At 33.2% G+C, this 18,665-nt stretch overlaps 1 long non-coding RNA gene across 2 annotated transcripts; it reads right to left on the bottom strand.

The window, feature by feature from the left end:
* Positions 1 to 829: 829 nt before the first annotated feature.
* On the bottom strand, positions 830 to 17,332 carry LOC128244675 (uncharacterized). Of its 2 annotated transcripts, none has more exons than XR_008263013.1 (3): positions 16,930 to 17,332; positions 5,534 to 5,640; positions 830 to 4,633 (listed from the first exon to the last, which is right to left on the bottom strand). It is a non-coding gene; the product is annotated as an uncharacterized LOC128244675 (long non-coding RNA). The 2 variants fall into 2 exon arrangements; XR_008263118.1 differs by lacking the exon at positions 16,930 to 17,332 and adding an exon at positions 16,501 to 16,684.
* Between the last annotated feature and the right edge of the window lie 1,333 nt (positions 17,333 to 18,665).

Raw genomic sequence — 18,665 nt, 5'->3', positions numbered from 1 at the left:
GGAAGCCGGTCCAAACCATTCACATACTAAAAAACTGAGTTTCTTAATATATAAATCTCTAATAAATTTGCCAAATAAAATTCAACATGGGTGAACAATTATAAAAAAAAATAACGTATTTTATGTATTGCAACATATTTATAAAAAGATAAAGTCAATTGAATCAAATGAATATTTTAAATGTACTTTCTTTCCCGCGGTAAGTGGACTTTTCATCTTACTCCAACAAGTGAGGAGTATGGTTGATTCTCTTCGTGACTGAAATCAACATTTTTAAACACTTGGTGTATTTCAAATCTAGTCCATATAAACATCCCCTTTAGATTCTTTGACGATTGCATTTTCCATGGGAGATCACTGCGTAGGATAATCATACAAGTGTTGTTTAGCCACATTGTGGTTTCAATAATGTCAGGGGCGTAGCTACCCCTCTATTCGTGTGGATTCATAAATGTGCTGGGGGGTTCGGGGGCATGCCCCCCTCAGAAAATTTTGAAAACCATGGTGCAATCTAGTGCATTCTGGAAAATAACCAGTTTTTGGATCATGTAGTCAAGTTCGCATACTGCTACTTCAGTGTTTTTTTTTCAGAACCATGTTTTTTTCAGCCGCGTATTCACGTATAGGTGGCTACACGCCTATATGTTGTGCATATGAATGTATAATTTGGTTTATATGATGCATCCTTAATGTAACACCTCCTTGCTGCTACACCAATAGAAACTTCATTGAATATTAGCAGTAAAAGAACTAGCACTGACGTTCCCAATTTTCGTCTGGGTCATTTAAATAATAGAAAACAAATTACAAGATAAACAAATTTGTTTAATGAATTATATAAACACATTGTACAAACATATCATGATACTTTTAAACAAAAAGTATGGCTGTCAATTAAACAGTATGCTAGCTTTAAAGATTGAGGCAAACCATTGGAATTTTACAGCGGACTTAAAAAGGTGTATTTAAAGCTGCAATCTCACTAATTGATCGTTTTGACTACCGGCACTCTTTTATTGTTGGTCTATAAATAGACCATTTTTTGCATAGACCCAATTTTAAATGATATAAGACTTCTGAAATAAGATCAGATTGCATTTTGTCATATTTATGGCTAAAATGATGTTTTATGGGTATAGTAGCATTACGAACAATTTAATGTAAATGAACTTTTCGGCAGTCTTACCAAACATTTTTGATTGGTTCTATTGTGAATTATCTAATATGACTGAATTAAAGGAATGATAACCAAATCAGCTTTTGAGACAAAAATTTTAAAGTGTCTAAAATGACAATCTGTGAAAGTGCAGCTTTAAGTTTTGATCATTTACACATTGTTAAATTATAAATAACTGTTTAAAAGGTCTCATGTACAAAATAAGATAATAATTTTCATACAAATATCTAAAATTGATTAAAATAATAAAGTACCATTAACATATTTCTTAATAGTGCTGTTTCTCAACTGACAAAACCATTCAAAGCCATCATTTCAACTATGAAGTTATTTTTAACTTTCAACTTTTTTATAGCATATATGCAACAAAATATACCAAAAATACAAGCCATGAACAATATGATTGTTCAACTTGCATTGTCCTTGACCTTTTAGAATGACCATTTTCCTGTTCTGTCTATTTGTAAGTTGTGCCCTGGGGAATGAAGTATGACTGTATGAATCACAAAAAGCAATAAAAACACTAAAAAAAATCCCCCATTACCCCTGTAATTTCTAATACAGCAGTAAAATCAAGCAATGTTCAAGATTGATTGTGCTGCCAAATCAAAAACATGTTTGCCAAAACATTTAGAGCTGCATTCTCACAGATATACCGTTTTAACAACTTTTGTTTTGTCTTGGAATGAGCAAATTTTTGCGTAAATATCAGCAAACCAATGGTAAAAGATTGCTGACAAAACATCAAATCCCAGATTTCATATTTCCTTCGAAGATTAATGTTACTAACGGTTTAAGAAAAGTGCATAAAACATCAATGTTTTAACTTAAATAAAAAAGTCTGCAATTGAATTTTTTGTCAGTAGTCTTATATTACTGGTTTCCATGCATTTTTCGCAAAGACTGGATGGTACCAATCCAAAACAAACAAGAGGCCCAAAAGGGCCTATGCTCTACTGGCTGGGTTTGTGTGGTCAACATCACTGTTTTCGAAAAGAACCAACCCCTTATGGGTATCTGAATACTCAAAACTGAAGACTGTATCATATTCGCAAGCATTTATTACAAAATAGCATTTTTTATACTATCAAGGCCCATCATCTAATAATTTCAAGGCCAATAATCCAGGAAACATGGGCAGATCAGGTTTTTGAAAGGAACTGAGCTCTAATGGATATACTGGACAAGTTTCATCAAGATACAATCAAAACTGAAGACTGTATCGTGTTACATAGCAATTGTTTACTGACACACTATTTTTTTTTATTATCAAGGCCCATAATCTTGGCATGCATGGGCGGATCTGGCTGGTTTTCGAAAGGAACCGAGCTCATATGGATATGTAGATACTGTACAAGTTTCATTGAGATACAATCAAAAAGGCTGTATCATGTTAACGAGCAATTGCCTACTGACACACTGATTTTTGTATACTATCAAGGCCCATAAACTAGGCATACATGGGCCTTTGGCCAGTAGAGCTAACTAGAACTGTAAGCCAAAGGCTAACGAATACCCCCCAATCCTTCCCTGTCTAGGTTGTTTGCCCTGGCCTTAGTTATGGTATCATAAGAAAGCACAAGGCAATACATTTATTTAGTTTATTTAGAATACCTATTACTGAATCAGGGACTGCCATGGCACTGCAGCTGAGATCACAAAATGGTCACTATAGTATGTTGGTACTGTGTCCACACTTATCCCCTCCAGGAGCCTGTTGCAGTACAAAGGAGTAGGCCACCAAAGCGAATATTGTAACAAATTTAAGGCCTGTATGCACCTAACTTCAGGACTTTTGATGGTCTTTTTAAGGACAAAATCAATTAAAGGTCTTTTTAAGGCATGCAAACATTCTGATTAATACAGGTGCACCAAATCACATATTCAACAGTTCATATCATGGTCATTGACATCTGAAAGTTTGAAAAAGATTTGTAGAAAAAATGAGAAAAAATGACCAAGGATTAGGCTAGACAAAGCTGTATAATTTTTGCCTATTTTAACTTATTCAGGGGCCATAATTGGAGACATGATCATGTGATTCCAACCACAATCACAGGGGCAAATGTTCTCACCATGGCTAAAAGTTTGAAAAAGATTCATTCAAAAATGACGAAGGAGTAGGACGAACAAAACTAATTTTACCCAATTTAACTCATTAAGGGGCCACAACTCCACTCAGGATCATGTGACTCCCACCAAATTCATGGAGGCAAAAGTTTACATCATGGCCATTAATATTTGAAAGTTTGAAAAAGATTTGCTCAATAGCTTCAAAGAAGAATCCTGGACAAAGCTAATTTTGCCCAATTTAACTCATTAAGGGGCCACAACTCCACTCAGGATCATGCGACTCTGACCAAATCCACGGAGGCACAGGTTTACATCATGGTCATTAATATTTGAAAGTTTGAAAAAGATTTGTTCAATAGCGACAAAGATGAATCCCGGACAAAAAAAAAACGGACGGACAGACGGACAGACAGACAGACAGACGGACAACCCGATTCCAGTATACCCCCCCCCAAACTTTGTTTTGGGGGGTATAAAAATGAAAACAGTTGTCAAAACATCCAAAGTGTGAGAGTGCATCTTTAACATTTGAAAGTAACTCTGTTTGCCTCATGCCCCTAAACAAGGTTTAATCATATTATATGAGCAGTGGGCTTGTCCCTGTATTTTTTATTGTATGATTGCAGTAATGGATACTGGTCTCATTACCTTCTGACAATTTTTCATCAATTTTAAGGAAACAGAAAACACATATTAAGCTCATATAACGCTTAATCTATTTCATTACGTTGAGAAATAGTCCCTAAAAATATTAATTGTGGAAACATATCTTATCTAAATACATACAGGAAATGGTGACATCATTTACCAATTTAGTATGAAAAATGCAGTTTCCTGATATTTGAATAGTGGTTCTTTATTTAAGCATCTCAATTCATTCAACATACACATAGTATGTATCAAGTTTCAAAGGAAACCAAATCATTGTCACAATTGTTTTCAAAGCAAATATTCACACTCTTGACAAACTTCTTTTCCTAGTTTCAACTTTGAGACTTTTTGATGAGTCTGCACCTTCCCTCCTCTTATACAGTGGCTTCAAGCAATAAAGCTAAAAGCTCAAGTTGCACAGCTGGTGAACAAGACTGCTGTGTTGATAGTTAGTTGACAAACTGCACACTTGATGCCATAAATCATGTCCATCAACCTCTAGAATAAAGAAATGACGCAGCACAGAATTGATTTCAATTGGACAGGTCTCTGTACTTTCATCCCCTAAGGCCTTGTTGTAGTCAAAGACTATGTCTTAGTGTGCAGTGCGTGATCTTGAGAAGCCTAAATCTGCTCGTCTGAGGAAGTAAGTCTGGCAGAGTGTGAAACTCCTGTCTACTCATATGCTATACGCCTGTGATCTATGTCTTCTTGTTTGTGCCCAACCATCACCTGAAGAGAATTTAGAGGAAGTTAGTGCTTGATTACAAGTTAATGTGACAAAATAAGGTCTTTTATTTATGCCACCAAGATCTAGTATTCCAAGTGTCATATCTTGTATGTTAACTCAAAGCAATTGAGCATAAACTGTTTGGTAATTTATTTTAAGTCACTGCTTCCACTTATACTATCAGTAATATTGAACATGAACCGACTGACCCAAATATTATTCTAAATATTTTTATGTGCAGAAACCATAATCCTATTAACCCAAAAGTAATCCAATTGTATGTCTTCACAAAACATTTTACAACAATATTTGTCAATTTAACTCAAATATTGATTATTGTTTTTTTGTCAGACAAACACAGAGATGGCCCTATATATATTGCTCACCTGATTTGAGAAAGGATTCTAAATTAGTTATTGTTTGAACACTTACTGGACACTTTCGGTCTGACTTTATAATGCAGCTGGTGAAAATATTAAATGTCCCTTTATAATGGGCTTACAAAAACATAAACAAAAAATGTATTTGTTTAAAAATTACAAAGGGCCATAATTCTTACAAAATAAGTTTGTATTGAGCAGAATAAAAAGACTTTGCCTAAAATACAACCTCAGAACTATATTTACAAGTAAAACAAAAAAATCTACAACTTGAAATATGTTTGCTATATCTGGTTTTGAGAGAGAATGATCAGAAGAAAACATCACACATTCACAATCATATTAAAAAATAATTTAGTTTTTTTTTTTAATAAATTCTATTTCAAAAACACTGCAAAAGACAAGACACTTACATTCAATTTCTTGATTTAATACATTGATGATTATCAATTCTCATGAAGCGAGATGGGTCTTACACTCTAACCAGTGCAACTTGCATGTTCTTAGTTGCTCAGTTATTACCTTTTTTAAATTTCTCCTCTTGATCTGAGCCACGCCAAAATGATGGGAGATGCTTTTGTTGTCTTTTCCATCAGAAAGTATAGCACCTCTGTGTTTCTGTTTATCTCCTGAAACAGTAGTAGTTTATTAATAATAATAACAATAATAATAATTAGTGACTTTTATTGGAATTATTTTCACCGTTTGTGCCTTGCCCATTGGGGAACAAAATTGACTCTCGGAAAAATACAAATTGGACAGGCCAACATCGATAATATATTGGTAAAATATACATATTTTATTTATAACAGTATGCAGTTGTTGTTTTTTTCAAATCCTACATAATTATATTATCAATGATATTTCATAATACAATATAATTTATATAAAAATTGAAATAACACGGCATAGTTGTTGACAGAACATGAACAAATAAATGTGTAAGACTACTACTTTATGGGGTAAATAACTCAGGGCTATATTTCACTTTAGGGATATTTGAACACTTTTGGTGAAGATCCACTACCACACCCACTAATCCCCCCCTTCTGAAACCATATTTTTTATGGATCACCATATGGTAAAGGAATTTGACAGATGGTAACCTTAGGAACATTTCTGTGACATTATTTTGAAAACAGGCCAGCAGGATCTGAGGAGAAGATTTTTCCATTTAGACATATAGCGAAAAGTAGCTCCGCACCCTACAGCAAGTTTTTTTATGAATCAATATCCGGTGAAGAAAATTCATACAGGGTATTGAAACATTTTTTTTGCTTCATATGAAGATAACTTAACTAGCTCTTCATCATATTAAATAAAAATTAGCACAGTCTATGCCGCACACACAGAGCCCCGCATTTGATCTTTTACCAAAGTTTGATTGAGAGTTTAGTTTCTTGGCACACTATGACAAGTCTTTACAGGTATATTAAAGCTGCACTCTCACAGATTGATCGTTTTAAAAAAAAAAAAAAATTATCTTGGAATGAGCCACTTTATGCGAAAATGAATGGAAACCAGTGATATAAGAGTGCTGACAAAAAATCAGATCACCAATTTTAATTTAAAAAATGGATACTTGTGCATTTTTCTTAAACTGTTAGTAATGCTTTATGCCATTAAAATTAGTTTAGTCAGATCTTATGTCAGCAGTCTTATATCACTTATAGCAGATATTTTGGCAAAAATTGGCTCATTCAAAGACAAAAAAATAAAAGATTTGTCAAAATGGTAAATCCGTGAGAGTGCAGCTTTAAAGTGTTTGAGAAAAGTAATCATCTTATCAACACCGGTAAGAAAACAAATACAGGGCTCTTTGCAGCTGTATAGTCTGTTCTTTAGTTAATTCAAAATGGTGAAGAAAAATAAAAGTTGTCTTCTGTTTTAACTTTTAAGTCATTCAAAGGAATATTGCCTACTGTTGCAGCATTTGTGACTGCACATATCATGTGATATACACACACTGATATATAACAAAACCAAGTTCATTTGTCTCAGTATTTGCCAATTTTGGGCTTTCACTTCTTGAACATGTTTTGAGTTTTAGTGATCTGAATAGGCTAATGTTTTTTTATGACAATGATGCAGGTGATCTAAAACATATTTTTTTCATCAAAAGATCCAGGAATGAACAAATATTTTTTGTGTGAAAAAACAACAGTTCAATTCATTTTTTTATGTAATTTAGTTAAAAACAAAACTTATTTAAAGTAACTATATATATCTCTATATAATTCTATTATTTATTCCACAGAATATATTCCAACAGCAAATTTTAATGATATGCTTTTTTCAACCATTCCAATTTATTTTGTCAATAAGATCATTTAAACTATTAGCAGGCAAATTGACTATATTTGATAAATATCAGTAGGAAAATGACCAACTAAGATCTTAATTATACACAGTAAAGACAGTTACCATGACAATACTTGGTGCTTTTAGATGAAGGCAAAGATAACAGTCAGAGAGTTGCTACTGAAAAATTTCTTATCAAAATTTGATCAGGGTCAGTAGCCTTCAATGATATATTGTCATGGACCTATAAACTATGGTTTATAGGTCTGTGATTTATGTATATTGAATTAAAAATAAATAAAAATGTACATTAATTCTTCTTTATATCTTAAATTCTGAACAATACAATTTTATTGTTTTATATGTCACTGAATGCATGACTTGTGTTCTTTTTTAGTTGCTAAACTTTTAATACTAACATGCCACACATATATATTAATGTTTTATGCAGTTTTCTTAAATCGTTAGTAAGGCTTAAGTCATTAATTATTAATTTCTGACCGAAATATGCCAATCTTTGATGTTAGCTTTTGTCAGCAATCTTCAATCATTGATTTGCAGATCTATATTTACCAAAAATTTGCTTTTTCCAAGACAAAAATAAAAAAACAGTTGTAATATTGGTAAATCTGTGAGAGTGCAGCTTTAATTTATTATAATTTGGCGATTAATTCACGTTTACATATCATATATGTGTTTCAAGAAATGGAACTTGATTGGATATTTTAAATATCAAAATATATATTTGATAATCCTATTTGAGTGTCAACAATTATTAAAGTGTGTCAACGTTAATATACCATCCTCCACAGCTCCAACCCTGAAGAACACTCGCACAATATTGTCCCCCACCGCCACTAAGGAAAGTCCCAATAAAATTTAAAACATATTGACCTTAAAACTACTTGTGAATAATAATTTATAATTAATATACTGTCATTTAAACCTTAAAGTTGTTGAAATTATAATAGCTGCATTTTCCACATACTGATAAGTCATTTAAATAGCATAATTCTAGGCACCACCATACTTGTAAGTTTTCTTTTTCTAAGTCTAAATTTAAGTTACTATGAAATGGCCTTATTTATTGCTTTTCCTATGTATTGAATGACTTCGTTCTTTGAAAAAAGGCCTTTTAATTGTTTTTATGATCCTTGTGGGAAACAGTGACACCATTCTGTGTATATCATAAACTTGTCAGACACTTTTAAATGTCCCCACAGTAGGACTGCAGGAAAAACCTTGACACTACCTAGTACAGAAAAGATGCTACACTAAATATTAAAAGTTGTAAATTTCTGGTTCTCAAGCTCTTCAAATTTGTTTAAATTATTACATATAGCTCGATATTTTTAGAATCATTCAATTTTTAAATTATTATCAAAGTGAAGAGTTTGATAAAGATTTAATTTAATACTTTCAATCAATAGCCTTTTTGATACTATAAAATCTATTACTTTAATTATTTTTCCTCCAGAAACCATTCCCTTATATTATAAGAAATTGTTCAATGAGGGTATGATTAAGTAAAATCTCCTATTATAAAGAGTACCATATATATTCATAAAAGAAACACAACTTTCACTGCACTACAATTAAAAAGACAAAGCATTTGCAAAGCAAAGTAGAACATTAGGTCTCTGACTAACTGATACATTCACTTAATCATATGACTGAAAATTTTCTTTCTAAAATTTCTTTTTCTCAAGTTCTTCAACTTTCTTTAAAAATTCTAAAATGGAAAATATGACATATATATATATCTGTACTTCAAGAATAAAAAAATAAATAAATAAAATCTTTTTCAGGTAAAGAGTATGATTTAGATTTGAATTTTAACAACTTTTTTTATGTAAAATGTATTATTTTTCATTGCCTTCATTCTTAAAGCAAACCCCTTAAATTTCCATTTCCAAAATCTCCAATTATAAAGAATTCCATATTCATTACAGAAACACTGTCTGTTTAACTAGTCTAATAAATAAGCAAAGCAATTATTTAAACATAAAATGATATGATGATGTAATAAGAAATGCTAACAGCAATACGGGATTTTATTTACATTTAGAAATGGGATCAAAGATTATACACTTGACATCCTAAATGAACGAGAATGCTTAGAAAATATACAGAAATATGGAAGAGTTTTGTTTCTTAATGACACAAATTCAAAGTAATGTTCCTTTCTTGATTGGGTGGGACTAATTTAGCTCCGCCTAAAAATTGTTTTGTCATCAGATTAGGTATAACACACAATGTGATTGGATCAAAATCCTGATATATAATAAACTCTGAATGGAGGCATCCAATCAAAATCTAGTAATATTTCCATTTGTTTCCAATTGATTGCACCATCAGTGATTTACACAGTCAGTGATTTATGGCCTTTTAACTTGTAATGGTCAAGTGGCAAGTGCATATATGACTTATGTTAAATCATGTTTTAAGAGCTAATTAGAATTTTAAAGTCTAAGCTATGTGACAGAAAATTAATACCAAAATCCTTTTTTTGAATTGTAGTAACTGATTCTTTTGTATTTGATGAGGTCAGACATTTTAAGATATATATATAATATTCAGTGGATATGTGTTGATCAAGCATTTAATAACATGCCACAAAGCAGAATATTTATGAGGTCATTTTTTTTTTACTTCAGACCCTGGGGCAGGTTTGGAGAGTTGCACAGAATGCTTGAAGAACTAAAGTGTTGGGAATCAGTTCCTGTTTGCAGTGTGTGTAAACCACGTGATAAATTGCGTCATAAATGCTACGTCAGAAGGCAATATTTTGATTTAAAACAAGAGGGCCAAATGGCCCTGAATTGCTCACCTGTCATATATTGCACAGATTTTTTAAGTTTTCACTATAACACATATAGAGAAAACCCATCAGCCCCAGGGTGTGGCCAATTTTGACCCCAGGGCCATAATTTGAACAAACTTTGTAGAGGTCCACTAGACGATGAATCATGCCAAATATCTAAGCTCTTAGCCACGTAAGTTCAGAGGAGATGATTTTTGAAGTTTTCACTATAAACATATAGAGAAAACCCATGACCCCCCAGGGGGCAGGGCCAATTTTGATCTCAGGGCCATAATTTGAACAATCTTTGTAGAGGTCCACTAATCGATGAATCATTCCAAATATCTAAGCTCTAGTCCAAGTAAGTTCAGAGGAAAAGATTTTTGAAGTTTTAACTATAAACATAATTATAGAGAATACCCTAACCCCCCGGGGCGGGGCCAATTTTGACCCCAAGGCCATAATTTGAACAATCTTTGTAGAGGTCCACTAGACGATGAATCATGCCAAATATCTAAGCTCTAAGCAACGTAAGTTCAGAGGAGATTTTTGATTTTTTTTACTATAACCATATAGAGAAAACCCATGACCCCCCAGGGGGCGGGGCCAATTTTGATCTCAGGGCCATAATTTGAACAATCTTTGTAGAGGTCCACTAGACGATGAATCATGCCAAATATGTAAGCTCTAGTCCAAGTAAGTTAAGAGGAGAAGATTTTTGAAGTTTTAACTATAAACATATCGAGTATACCCATGACCCCCCGGGGCGGGGCCAATTTTGACCCCAAGGCCATAATTTGAACAGTCTTTGTATAGGTCCACTAGACGATGAATCATGCCAAATATCTAAGCTCTAGTCCAAGTAAGTTCAAAGGAGAAGATTTTTGAAGTTTTCACTATAAACATATAGAGAAAACCCATGACCCCCCGGGGCGTGGCCAATTTTGACCCCAAGGCCATAATTTGAACAATTTTTGTAAAGGTCCACTAGACCATGAATCATGCCAAATATCTAAGGTCTAGTCCAAGTAAGTTCAGAGGAGAAGATTTTTGAAGTTTTAACTATAAACATATAGCAAATACCCATGACCCCCCGGGGTGGGGCCAATTTTGACCCCAGGGCCATAATTTGAACAAACTTTGTAGAGGTCAACTAGACGATGAATCATGCCAAATATCTAAGCTCTAAGCAACGTAAGTTCAGAGGAGATTTTTGATTTTTTTTACTATAAACATATAGAGAAAACCCATGCCCCCCCAGGGGCGGGGCCAATTTTGACCCCAAGGCCATAATTTGAACAGTCATTGTAGAGGTCCACTAGACGATGAATCATGCCAAATATCTAAGCTCTAGTCCAAGTAAGTTCAAAAGAGAAGATTTTTGAAGTTTTCACTATAAACATATAGAGAAAACCCATGACCCCCCGGGGCGTGGCCAATTTTGACCCCAAGGCCATAATTTGAATAATTTTTGTAAAGGTCCACTAGACGATGAATCATGCCAAATATCTAAGCTCTAGTCCAAGTAAGTTCAGAGGAGAAGATTTTTGAAGTTTTAACTATAAACATATAGAAAATACCCATGACCCCCCGGGGTGGGGCCAATTTTGACCCCAGGGCCATAATTTGAACAAACTTTGTAGAGGTCCACTAGACGATGAATCACGCCAAATATCTAATCTCTAGACCAAGTAAGTTCAGAGGAGAAGATTTCTTAAGTTTTCACTATAAACATATAGAGAAAACCCATGACCCCCCGGGGCGTGGCCAATTTTGACCCAAGGGCCATAATTTGAACAATCTTGGTAGAGGACTATTTGGTGATCCTAACTACCAAATATCAACGGCCTAAGCTTTGTGGTTTGGGAGAAGAAGATTTTTAAAGTTTTTCCTTTTGGTTGCCATGGCAACCAGAGTTCTGCATGGAATTGAATTCTTTGAACAACTTTGATAGAAGACCACCCAAGGGACATCCCTATGAAGTTTTATTAATATTGGCCAAGCGGTTAAGGAGGAGAAGTCTTTTAAGGGACATCCCTATGAAGTTTTATTAATATTGGCCAAGCGGTTAAGGAGAAGTCTTTTAAGTAAATTGTTGACGGACGACGCACGATGCATGCCGGACAAAAGGCGATCACTAAAGCTCACCTTGTCACAAAGTGACAGGTGAGCTAAAAAGACTTTAAACAAAGATAACTTTACTATTTCTTCACCATTTTAAATGAAAGAAAGCGCAGTCTACGCCACCTATGGAGCCTTGCTTTCGGCCATTTACCAGAGTTTGATTGCGAGTTTAATTGCTTTAAACACTTCGACAAACCTTTTCACAATACCGCCGTCGGACGGAGCACTGTCAAAACATGATTTTGAAAACGGGCGAAGCGTTTGATGAAACTAATGACTTTATCAAATGTCGGTAATAAAACAAATGCGGGGCTCTTTAAGCGGCATAGACTGCCCTTTGTTTCATTTATAATGGTGGTGTAAAAGAAAAGGTATCTTTAATTTAAGTGTTCATTTTAAGCAAAATGTTGCCTTCCGACGTAGCATATATGACGTAATTTATCACGTGGTATACACACACTGGTTTGACTATTGGTAATCAGTTCCACTCACGTTGCTGTTTATTAATAGAAGAAATATTTTTTGACAATACCTGGTACCGTACTTGTAATTTTATTCTTGTACAAAAACTCATCATCCTTTACTCTACTTATGTTAGGTAAAGGATTGAAAATATCTAGTTAGTGTATTTTATGGAATTATTTTTACCACCTGTACAATACAGTTTGGGAAAAAAAGTTGACATTGGGAAAAATACAAAATCAGGCTTAAATATCTAATTTAGATTTTAATGGCAAAATATATCATCGAAATTGGAGTTCGGGATGAACAAGCCTGAATTATTACTCTATTGCTTGGCATATTTTTTTTTTCAAGCCCTGCTATATTAAATTCAGAATTAGAACAAGCCCCGATGACATAATTTTCACCAGTGCATGATTGTGGGCTTGTGCTAAAATATTCTATATACTACATGTTTTAAAGATTTTTATGCATATATTATTTTGTTCATTTATAGTCAGTCTTTTCAAGATTTTTTATTCATTAATGTTATGAAATCTCCACTTATCAAATTTGGAAAACATAAAATATGATGAAAAATGGACAAGTTTTCACTAGGGAAGAAGGCAGTAAGGCAGTAAATTTCACCAAAAAACCCCACTATTAATGTTGTTGTTGCTTTAGCCATATTGTTAATGATTACAACTGAACAAAATTGACAAGATGAAAGAGTAAGAAAAACTGATTTCAGGAACATACCAGTTATTTTTTCATTATAATTGATCATCAGAACATCACTAATTAGTATAGTCTATCTATATCATTATTAAAAAAAAAGAACATGGAAATTATATTGATATAGTATATGAAAAATATTACTTGAAACTTAATGAAATTTTATCTCAAAACGCTGAAGTATAAGCAATAGTGTTGTGCCGAAGATCAGTTATAATCGACAATTGATCGGAAAGGCCTTCATCAGCGACAATCGATAGTGAAATTTGAACAATCGATTATAGAAACAAGAGACGTAACCACTACCGACTACCAGTTAAAAGATTGTCTTGAAAATATATTTTGTTTCTGGTCAATACATGTTAATGTTGAAATGTTCATGTGGTACTATATTGTGTTATCTAGTCATATTATCATGTCAGTAGCTCACTACAGTACCTTATTACAAATTTTCTTTGTAATTTAACTGCAAAAGGATTGGTTCTCAACATCACACTTTTGTGGTTTTAAAATGTTACCGGTATTGTTTACTTCTTAAATCATGTAATAATTTAGTTTTCTCAGTTTTCTGAAAGAAAATGTTCTTGTAAAACACAGAATATTCAACTGTTTGTTTTACTTGTTACTGACTCAGATTATCAAAACGAAATTGATATTTTTCTTTGTGTTTACTTTACACATGTATTCAATACCGTACACAAAATTTAGAGCCTGCAGTCTCATGATCTGTAATAGTAACTTGTAAACACTAAAGTATAGTTGCGTTCTGAATAAATAATGTAATTTATACAAATAAATGTACAAATAATATTGTAAGGGAACATTTTTTCTTAAACTGGTTCATGTAGTTTATCTATATGCCTTATATATGATGACCTAAGATAGTTAAATAATGATTAAAACGATTAATAATCGATCATTGATTGTTTTCATAAACCGATTATCTATAGTAATATTTCAGTCCCAACACTAATAAGCAATAAAAACAGTCAATTGTATATATATATAATATATATCAACATCTACAGATACTTAGCCATAAGTTTTCAATTTTGGATAAAATTAACAAAATTAGAATTGCATACCTTCTTGTGTACATCTGTTTAATAAAATGAATAATTTTCCTTTATCATTACCGTAAATGACTGGGTATTAGACGCACTTTTTTCCCTCAGATTTTGATGCAAAAAAATGCCTGCGTATAATACCCAGTAACAATTTTTTGAACTTTTTTTCTGAGGTCAATTTCAAGCCGAGAGTTTGTTTAGATTTATGTAGAAAGGGATGTTACTCGCGTCATATTGATCGAGTATATACGGGTTAAAACGGCAGTTGAAGATCGGGATACGGTATATCGTAAGACGTTTATAATTTCAACAAAAATATTTTTCGATTAAAGTTACCGTAATTCACCTAAGAGTTCGGACACTCTAAATATTTGGACACCCATAATTATTTCCCCAAATAATTTATTTTGCGTACCTAATTTTCGGGCACCCAAAGGACATCAATCATAACTTTCATAGTTACCAAGTTTCACAGACGAAGATTATTGATTTTTATCTTTACAATGCCTGGCTAGATTACCTAACTGTATACACCACTGAGACAATTTAATTAGTTACTACCCATCCTAAACGATTTATTGCCTGTTGAAAAGGAAGTGTGATATATTTATTTGAGGATTAAACAAACAACAAGGGCAATCAAGGGATTAAGAAAACATCGACATGGCATGTTTGTAAAACGATCTGCCAATAAGCTTTTAAACTTGTACCACACTTATAGACTATATGAAGCAATAATCGTACAGTTATACATTAATCCTGCATAGCAATGTCCATGCTCTCCACGAGATCCTCGTGGGTATAACTGTAAGTTATGTGACGTCACACAGTGTGACTCTTTGATCTGAAGCCGATAGAATGTGTTTATTCAGTTCAGTGCATGTATAAAATGGTGTTTTAATTAACTTCATGAAGGATTTACACTTATAGGCGTAATAAATAAGTTTATGACCATTGATTACTACGGATAAATTAATAAGTGGTAAACAGCAAACATGAAGAAAAAAGGCAGGTTAAACAAACATGTAAATAAAATGCAAAAATGATAATTTTCTATGTATTCGGAGAGCGAAAAAAAAATTTAATTTATGGTGTCCGAACTCTTGTGAATTACGGTATTCAATATTATTTTGAATAATAAATTGAATTAAACAATAATCAAACTTACATATAAAAAAGCAAAGTTGGGCACTGTCAAAATATTTTTTGCATAACATAACTTTTCATTCTCGACAGTATGGTTGTATGGTTTTAAAGATAACCATCGCCATTTTCACGAAAAAAAATTTTTTGTCACTGTCAACAAACATGGTGGCTGAAAATGCCGGACGATTTTGACATTTTTTCTATGCGTCTTTTAACCAAAAACAAGTTTTTTTCTCTGATTTTTCACATATTTTTTTGCCTGCGTCTTATACCCCCTATCGTCTTATACCCAGTCATTTACGGTAAGTAAAACAGTTTTTAAAATAACAATTGAAGGATTAAAATTTTGAGCTACTAATTGCATTACCATAGATCTACTCAAATTTTGACACTTTTTAAAGAATAACCAATAATAATTTCCAAATCTTCAAATGTAAAAGATCTACAGCATTCTTCCAAAATGGAAATATTTCATACTTGACTGAGTTCTTATTGAAAAATTGTCCTGAGGTAAAATGGTATTATTAAAACATGTGCTAACAATATTCCCAAATAATTTGGTACAGTATGACAAACAAATAAGCACATGATTGTGAAGAATCACTGTTTCTATGTACAATTGACTGGTGCAATAGTTAGCAATAGACTTGGCGTCAATTGAATTTAGTTTGAAGGATAAACAATAACACTTTTTTAACACTTTTTTACCTTTTTTTTTTAAAAAAATGATTGCAGTCAATTGTAACCATGAACTCCCCAGGTCCGGGGAATAGTGGGATTTTCGGTTCAGCCAACCCCGGCTTTATAAAGCTACAATAATTAGCAATCAGGGATACTTTTTTATTATTTTGACATTTGTTATTAAAGTTAACCTGGGAGGAAAAGTGCGCCCGGTGTGGGGCTCGAACCCACGACCGCCGGAACACTAGCATGGCGCTCTAACCAACTGGGCTACCCGGGTGGGCGGCTGGTTCTAACCGACACTAACTACATTATGTATCCCTGTCTCGAGTCTGCCATAGTCTAAAAATCTTCAAAAGACTGAAGGCCATTTAGGTGGACTAACCCCCGCTTAAATTCCTTCCCTGCAGGAATGAACTGATGGTAAAATGTCCTCGCACCAAAGGGAACCTAGGTTACGCCCATTCCCGAGGAAATTTTGCGGGGAAAAAGCAGACAAAGCTTTGGGGAGTAATGTCACTATGTGGGGGGGGGGGGGGGGCATACCTGTGCGTGATCAAAAATAACAAACAATTCTTATCATTTAAACCATCATGAAAACAAACGGCATTTAGACTTACCATACAGTTGTCTTCAATAAGTCCATAGCCCAAAAGTTTATGATTGTCCATTTCAATCCATTTTTTACACGAATGTTCGTCTGAGGTCACCGGAGTAGGTCCTACTTGATTTGATGCTAAACCGGTTTAAGAAAATGTTCGTCTCCTACGCAGTAACCTCCCCTATTGTACAGTAGCAAATATAAAATCCATCACAAAATCTTCGCCTAACTCTCATAAATGTGATTTAAAAATATGTTAATATTTAATCAACGTGTTTAACGATATTCATCTTTGAAACATTATTACAGTATCTTTATCCTCCATTCACAAACACGTGGACATGATATTGATAAGCAAAGTACATGCGTATATTTGATAAACGAACAAAAACATGCAAACAGGTAGCAGGATGAAACAATATGAACAATATCATTCCTAATGCTTAGAACGTATACTTGATCAAAGATAATGTCATTCAAGACATGAGTTTTTAAACTATCATGAATTGCGTGAAGGGCTATACACTTTTGCAAAAAAATACCCCTTGCAATAGTATTTGGATATATTTACTTCTTATTTATCAATGTAAAGCTATCATTCAGTTATGGCAGGTGTTCAATGTAACTGAGCACAATTTAAGAGTGTAAACGAATTTCGTCACTGCTTTTAGCTACAGCTCCTAAACCCTGACAATAAGTGAACCGAGAAAATGGCTCCTTTTCAAAGAATCATTTGAAATGGATGAATTCTGAAACAAAGAATGATTGTTGAGCTTATTTTTTTACGAAGTATTAAGTCAATACACAATGTTATAGAACATTTATAAATAATATCACTGACTTATAAATAATTGTTTAACCTATACTGGTAATAGGTTCGTGATAGTGCTATCATACATATATGTACCCATTTCATATGACAAGAAAAATAACATACCGTGAGTGATGGAAACGAAATAATAAAAAGAAGCCACTTTTGCATAGGATAAATATAAGATGGTGTTCTCTAACCTATTCGATTAACTGAAAGACACAAATTGAGCCCACCAGGAAATGAAAATTAGTAAGTTATTCTTTTTAAAAGTATTTAATATTTTCGAGCATCTAGGACCAGAAGGCTTCAGAAAAGGATAAATAATTCGCAAATCTGACGCAGTTGTATTTAAGATCACTGTTTTAGATTGCACACAACGTCACAAGTGAAAACACCGATGTAATACTCGAAATCAGGTAACATCTTGCAATGTTATTTTCTTGAATAATCTACAATATTAAATTAATGAGCAATAATATCATGACATGTATATATCACAACTTTATTTCTCCCCAGCAGATGTTATACGGTGAAAGTTTCCAACTGGTGATTCCTCCAACTTCTGTGATCACCAACTTCTGTGAACTCCAATTGGTGGCTTTTATCTATAGAAATTGACTGTGGGATTCTCCAATTGGAATTTTCCCCAATTGGAGAGCCGTTTTTACAAAATCATAATTTTTGATTATTTATTAGATTTTAATTATGTTTATGAATCTAGTACTACAGACATACATAGAAATGTAATTTTCTGTTCCAAATTGTAATATTTGATTTTTTTCAAATTGCTGATTTTTTCCCCCGTTTCGGCTCATATGGAAAATTCTCCAATTGGAGTTTGCCAAAACCCCGCGGGGGACCTAAAATCCAATTGGTGGCCAACGGGAGAAATCAATTGTGGAATTAAAATTTTCATATTTCTTAAAACTTTTTTTTTAATT

Source organism: Mya arenaria, chromosome 1 (genome assembly GCF_026914265.1).
Source record: "Mya arenaria isolate MELC-2E11 chromosome 1, ASM2691426v1".
Classification (NCBI taxonomy): Eukaryota; Metazoa; Mollusca; class Bivalvia; order Myida; family Myidae; genus Mya; species Mya arenaria.
This window is presented reverse-complemented; position numbering and strand designations above follow the sequence as displayed.